Source organism: Rhinopithecus bieti, unplaced genomic scaffold (genome assembly GCF_001698545.2).
Source record: "Rhinopithecus bieti isolate Rb0 unplaced genomic scaffold, ASM169854v2 scaffold_17939, whole genome shotgun sequence".
Classification (NCBI taxonomy): Eukaryota; Metazoa; Chordata; class Mammalia; order Primates; family Cercopithecidae; genus Rhinopithecus; species Rhinopithecus bieti.
The window spans coordinates 1,511,084-1,517,747 of NW_016809446.1; positions in this window are offsets into that span (position 1 = coordinate 1,511,084).

Sequence of the window (6,664 nt, forward strand, 5' to 3'; positions counted from 1 at the left end):
CCCCCCCCCAGGAACCTTCTCCACCCTGCACTTAAGCTGTTTTTTTTTCTTTTCTCCACCATGTCAGGAGTTAACAGAGCCCTGCAAATACAGGGAGCTTTTGTATGTGAGAGGTTTTTTCTTTTTGAAAGGCATTTTACTAGGCCAGGACCCCAATTCATGGGATGCCCTTTTCTCTCCCTTGTTTGAGGAGGACCCAGCTCCACAGCTTTACCTTAGCATTTGACTTATGATAAGGAAGCAGTGGAGGAGTGACTCTGCCAGCTGCTGGCTGCAGTCTGGCAAGGGCAACCTGGAACTTAATGAGCCCATGAACCCTCCTGAGGCACCTTCTTGTCCCAAACTCAATTCCAAGCTTTGAGTTGAAGCCCTAGTAAGAAAAACTGGATTGAGAGATCCAGAGGCAGACAACAGAAGTCAAGGGGCATGGTGCAGGTGAATATAACTGATTCCTGCCAATTAGCATCCCCCATTTCATGGATAGAGGTCATGCTAGTATCCATGGCATAAATGAGGTCTGAGGAACTCAAAGGTTACTGACAGCATGAAGGAAAGGCAGCATGTGGTAAATGCAGATAATTCCCACCCTCTAGGCCTCCTGTTAACATGGGTGAAAGCCGCACTGGCACCCATGGGTAGCATCCTCTCAAGGTCACTGGGACTCAGAGATATAAGGATGGAAGAAAGAAAGTGGGATGCCTCTTCTTTCTGTCCCTCATGTACCCTGGATATTCACTGGAAAGAGAAAAGGACTAGGGATGCCTTGTTCCTCTCTTTCTAGATGGGTAACCAATCATCTTCAGTGTGTACTTCTCTCTCGAATGCCTCCTGAATCACTGAGACTCCTTTTAAAAAAAACAAACAAAAGCCTTCTTTATCATTCTCCTCCTCTGTCATGTCTTTGCAGATGGGTAACTGTGTCTCCATACCACAGGACCCTCTCCTTTGATGCGTCCTCCAAATTGGGAAAAGTTACTTTCTCCACACCTTAAACTGCTTGGCTTAAAACTGAGCTTGGGGGAAGGGAACCCAGAAGCTTGACATACCAGCAAAAGGGTAAAAGTCTTCTTTGTCAATCATGTTTTTGACTATAATTACCCTGATTATTTTGTCATTCATAGACAATTGTTGTCTTGCTTTGATTCTTTTCAAAAGTTGGTTTATAATAAGCTATAGGACTTTGACAGGTGCTCTTAAACACAGGTTTCTGATATCTTTGGAGACTGTGACATTGGAACAAAGGAAAAATGTACAGTACTCTTGGAGAGCTGAAATGCTTATGAATATCAAGCAGAATAAGAGTTAACTGAGTGGACTAAACTAACAAAATATTGAAGTAATCTTTTTTAATGTTTTGCTTAAAACACTGCTGATCTTTGTTTTGTTTTCAGAGCCAAGGAAACATTTTGAGCTATCTATAGCTTTTAACAATTGAGTAAGGTTTAATCCTGTGAATAAAATTTGGAGCATATTTGTTTCTCTCTGCCTGGTTTCTCCAGAATTTGGAAAATATTTTTGAGTATTCTTAACTTATGGCAATGTAGTTATTTGCATCAGTGCAATAAGAATCTATTTTCTTTTGCACAGGACACAATTGAAGAAACTGGTTGTTTTACCAAGACTTTGACTATAAGAGTGTGCTTCCCTTTAAGGAATCAAGCTTGACTTGCAGAGCCAATAAAAATCCTTTAGGAAAACTGGCTTCAACCTTATCAACACAGTCCCTGTACAGGGTTCCTAACCTGTGGTGAGTAAGGAATGTCATTTTCTAACAGGCCCAGCAGCCCCATGCTATCTTGGGACTGCAAGATGAGAATAATTTACCCAACTCATAGGTATTTGAGGGTTTTTTTTTTTAATAAAATGAGCACTGGAGGGAGAAAATTATGTTTCAAAACTTATATACTTGTAATTAAATTCAGTTTCATTAGTTGTTTTAAGTTTTGCCTACATTTTAAACTAACCTTGCTTATTTCTGTGAACCCACCAGTGATCTCCGGCTGCAGTTCAGAAGAAACAAAAAGGATGGCTAATGTAAAAATCTGGATCAATATTCTTGTTCTGGCCAATTATTCTGAAAATCCTTCCAGGTAAGGTGCTCACAACCCAGAGGTTTCTTTGGGGAAATAAGACCAAGGGAGCTAACCAAAGTCAAGCCCTATGCTTGGCTTGCCCCCTTGTTTCCTTTTGATACATGTCTTCTAATAACCTGGTTTGTCTTTTCTCACCTTCAGACCATCAAACTCCACACAGACATGCAACCAGAGCCTCAAACAATGGCTCTCCTTTACTGGGGACTCTTAGATAGGCCTCTGAGAGAGATCTGACTGCTGTTTTCCCAAAACAGTGCCTCCCGTCTGTAGGAAACAGTTAAGATCTGTCTTTGTCCCTACTCTAATGGCAGTTAGATGTATCTCTTCAGAGGGGGAAAATGAGAGTGGCAGGAGGCAGCCAAATGTCTAGGTAGATAGGAGCAGGTCCCCAGTGAAACCCAACCTCCAACCCAAAGACAGTTTAAAACCTGAAAGCCAAGCCAGAAGTTAAATCCTCAGATCAGATTGAGAACTTGTCTTCCTGTTTGGTGTGCTTTTCTCTGATTTGTCCCCACCCTTCACCTATTTTACAAATACCTACATGACAGTGTAGAAAAATGGTTTTTCTACACGGTCATGCCCAGCTTTGTGTGGTGTCTTTGCTTTAACCTTTTGTGCATACTCACAAACCAATCAACACTCAATTCACATTCTGAATCTATAAAAGGCCTTGGACCCAGCCACATGGTCGACTTTCCCACCTTTGGGTAGGGGAAACATCCCCCAACCCTGCTTCCCCTCTTTGTTGAGAGCTTCCCTTTTGCTTAATAAATTCTACACCACTCACTCTCCTATGTACACCTGCCTAATTCTTCCTGGTTGGGCGACAATAACTTGGACCTAGCTGAGCTAAGGAGCAAAAAGACCACAACAGCAGCACTACAAAGCCACAAATGTAGACTAATTTTAAACCAATATGCACTGCACATAAACACACAGGTTGTCATGCAAATATGCCAGTACTGTTCATTCATAACGTGATGTCAGCTATTCAAGAGTCATCATCATACAAACCAATGAAAACAGTCTTCCTTCTCTTCTTTACTATCCAAAAAAGGAAAAAGGAACAATTATGGAAATGATAGATAAATTTATGTAAGTAAACTCAATCAATCTGTGCATCTAACTTTACTAGAGGTAATGGCTATCTAAGGTGCTGATCATGAGAAAACCCATCACTCTGGATTCTGGGTCACCTGTTCAAGTTTTGTTCTGGAAAGTGTTAGTAGGTTCCAGTTTTCTGTGCTTTCCTCCTTTCCTCTACACCTTCCTATCTCATTTCTTATCACGTCATGTGGCAATCATCCTTTACTCACCAGCCTCTCGAAAGACAGCTGGAAAGGCAATGCTTTTTTATCTAAGCATCTCCAACCACTAGCTATGACGGTCAATAGACGAACTGAAATCAAGTGAACCGGAAGGTAATTTTAACACAATTGAGGCTCTCCACTTTAGTACAATTGGAAACTATAGGAAAGTGTTTACACAATTTTTAGAGATTGTGATTAAAAAAACAAACAAAATCACCACTTCAAGTACATGTCTGAGGTTTAAAGGCACTCTCATTCATATGTCATTTACACAGTAGAACTAATGAAGACAGGGCAACGTAAGGCACATCTGACCTTCATACTAAAATTTGACCTGATTTCAACATTAAATAAGAAAGATAAACCAGAAAGAGGAATGGATTTTCTATAGTAGTTTTTTAAATTATATATTTGCAGAAATAAAGTCTGTAGACCAATTTCTTCAGCACTTTTCTCTATATTCTTAGACTCCACACTCTCTCAGCAAGCTTATTAGTGAGGGAGAGATGGACACTAGGAATTACTGAATCTATGCATTTTCCTGTCCTTTATCCATATCATTAGTTACATATTAGATATTTTGTGATTTTTGCATAAAATAATGTATACTTTTTCCAAGTTGCTCCAATAACAGTGGCTAACCTTAGTTAAAACAAATTATACTTGTTTTAACTCAAGCTGTTGGAGCTTTCACATGATGTAGGAAGTGCAGAATTGCTTTTGGAGTTATAAAGAACTAGGTTTGAATCCCTGCCGTGTGATATCAGGCATATATTTAGTTCTCCACTTCTTAGTTTTTTTATTTGTATAACAGTAATATTGAGTTATTATATGCGAAGCTACCCATTATAATCCCTGTGGCAAACTAACAGTTCAATAGTAATGGATATGTTTTCCTTTCCTAAAAATGATTGCCCTATTTACTCAGTAATTCATGGCTGCAATTATATTTTTTTCAACTTTTATTTTAGAATCAGCGGGTATCTGTGCAGGTTTGTTACATGGGTAAATTGCATGTCACTGAGGTTTGGTGTATGAATGATCCTGTCACCAAAAGTGTAAGCATAGTACCCATAGACAGTTTTTCAATCCATTCACCCCCTCATCCTCCTGCCTCTAGTAGTCCTGAGTGTCTGTCACTGAATGGCTGAAATTACTACTATGGTAGATTTATTTGGTTATTTGTCTAATCAGGCTGTAGTGAAAAAGTCAAGGGCTTTGGTAGCACATGTCTTTAAACTTAAACAGGAATTTGAGCCTCAATTTTCTCATCTGTAGCGTACAGAATGAAAAATACAAAAACACACGGTCTGGCTCTAGGTAGGTAGTACAAAGATGCTACTTTAATTTTTTTCTTTTTATCATTGAAAATACTGTGTCTGAAGTTTGTGTTTCAAAATACAAACTGAAAACTAAAACTTCTACTACCACTGTTCTTTCTTTAAATCATCTGCTACCACTAAGTAACAAAATAATAGTAAAATAATTTAATAGACATTCTTGGTACTCTGAGTTCAAATAATACTTCATGAAGTATTAATAGAATTTTTCTAATCCATCTCTGTTCTAAATTCATTAGTGAATTGCTTTGTAATTTATAAATTGTGCTTATAGTGCAATAACTTTAGGACTGCAGCATTCATTTGTAAAATTTTATCCATACTAGAACTCTACTTGCCTTAGTCAGTTCAGGATGCTATAAAAATATAACTTGGGTAGCTTATAAACAACAGAAATTTAGTTATCATAATTCAAAAGCTGGAGAGTCCAAGATCAAGGTGCCAGTAGATTTGATATCTGGGCCTGTTTCCTGGTTCATAGGTGGTGCCTTATAGCAGTGTTCTCATGTGGTGGAAGGGACAAACTAAGTTTCCCTGAGTCTATTTTATAAGGGCACAAATTCCATTCATGAGGACTTTGTCCTCATGACCCAACCTCACCTCCCTAAATGCCCACATTTTAATACCATCACTTGAGGGTAGGATTTCATGTATACATTTTGTAGGGAAAGAAATACTCAGACCATTGCATTACCCCTATTTCCCCCGTGGAATTTGAAGGTGGTGAAATAAACAAGGAAACTGAAGGATTAAAAGGTTTTTCTTATTTTCTTCTTTATTTACTTAGCAAGTAAGACAGCCTCCAAAGATACTACTTTGAATTAATTAAGCACAGAAAGTTTTAACAGGGAGTGGGGTTGGGGCCACTCTAAAGAAAACAGAAATACCAAACCACAACAAAGTTTCTAGCACTTTGGCAGTCAAGTTTTTATCAAAACATGTTATTGGTTGTGAAACAGACCCTGCAGATTTTCTTGAGAAACGCATGGGTGTTTACTTCTCAAAACATAGCTTTACTCATGGCCAAATGAAATCTTTCATGAGAGGTGAATGGAACCTGAGAAAACCTTAGAACAGGAATATTTAAGACAGCTCATGGAAATACAATCTTTCAGTCTCTCTCCTCTTGGTCAATATTAGGGTCAAAGCCTACACGTTTTAACCATTAATTTCACCCAGATCTAGTTCATCACTCTGGGTGAAATTGTCACAGATGGTGGTGCTGCAGGTGGTAATCCAGGCTGTTCAGTCTTAAATGATTCCATTGGCATTTTCTTGGATTTGAAGCTTTGGATTACAACCTTGATTATCAGTTGCATAAGTGGCTATGCAGAAGCTTTCAAGACCCTAGTCATAATTTAGTATTTGACTTACATAAAAGCAATCACCAGCAAGCTTTTTAGCTATAAACTAACAGCTCCTGGTATGGGGCAGAAAGTGAGGAAAAAAGTTACTGGTTTAACAGTTTGTTGATTTTCCTGAATTTTTTCATTCAGGAAAAAAATTATCTTAATTTTAGTTATCTTATCTTTTCAGTAAGTATTTTAATGGCTCCTAAGTTACCATAGTTTAGTGAGGTAAAATTTCACATTCATTGTAAACCAAAATATATGGAGGAAAAAACTAGGCCGGGCGCGGTGGCTCAAGCCTGTAATCCCAGCACTTTGGGAGGCCAAGACGGGCGTATCACGAGGTCAGGAGATCGAGACCATCCTGGCTAACACGGTGAAACCCCGTCTCTACTAAAAATGCAAAAATTAGCCGGGCGAGGTTGCTGGCCCCTGTAGTCCCAGCTGCTCGGGAGGCTGAAGCAGGAGAATGGCGTAAACCTGGGAGGCGGAGCTTGCAGTGAGCTGAGATCTGGCCACTGCACTCCAGTCCAGTCCGGGCGATAGAGCGAGACTCCGCCTCAAAAAAAAAA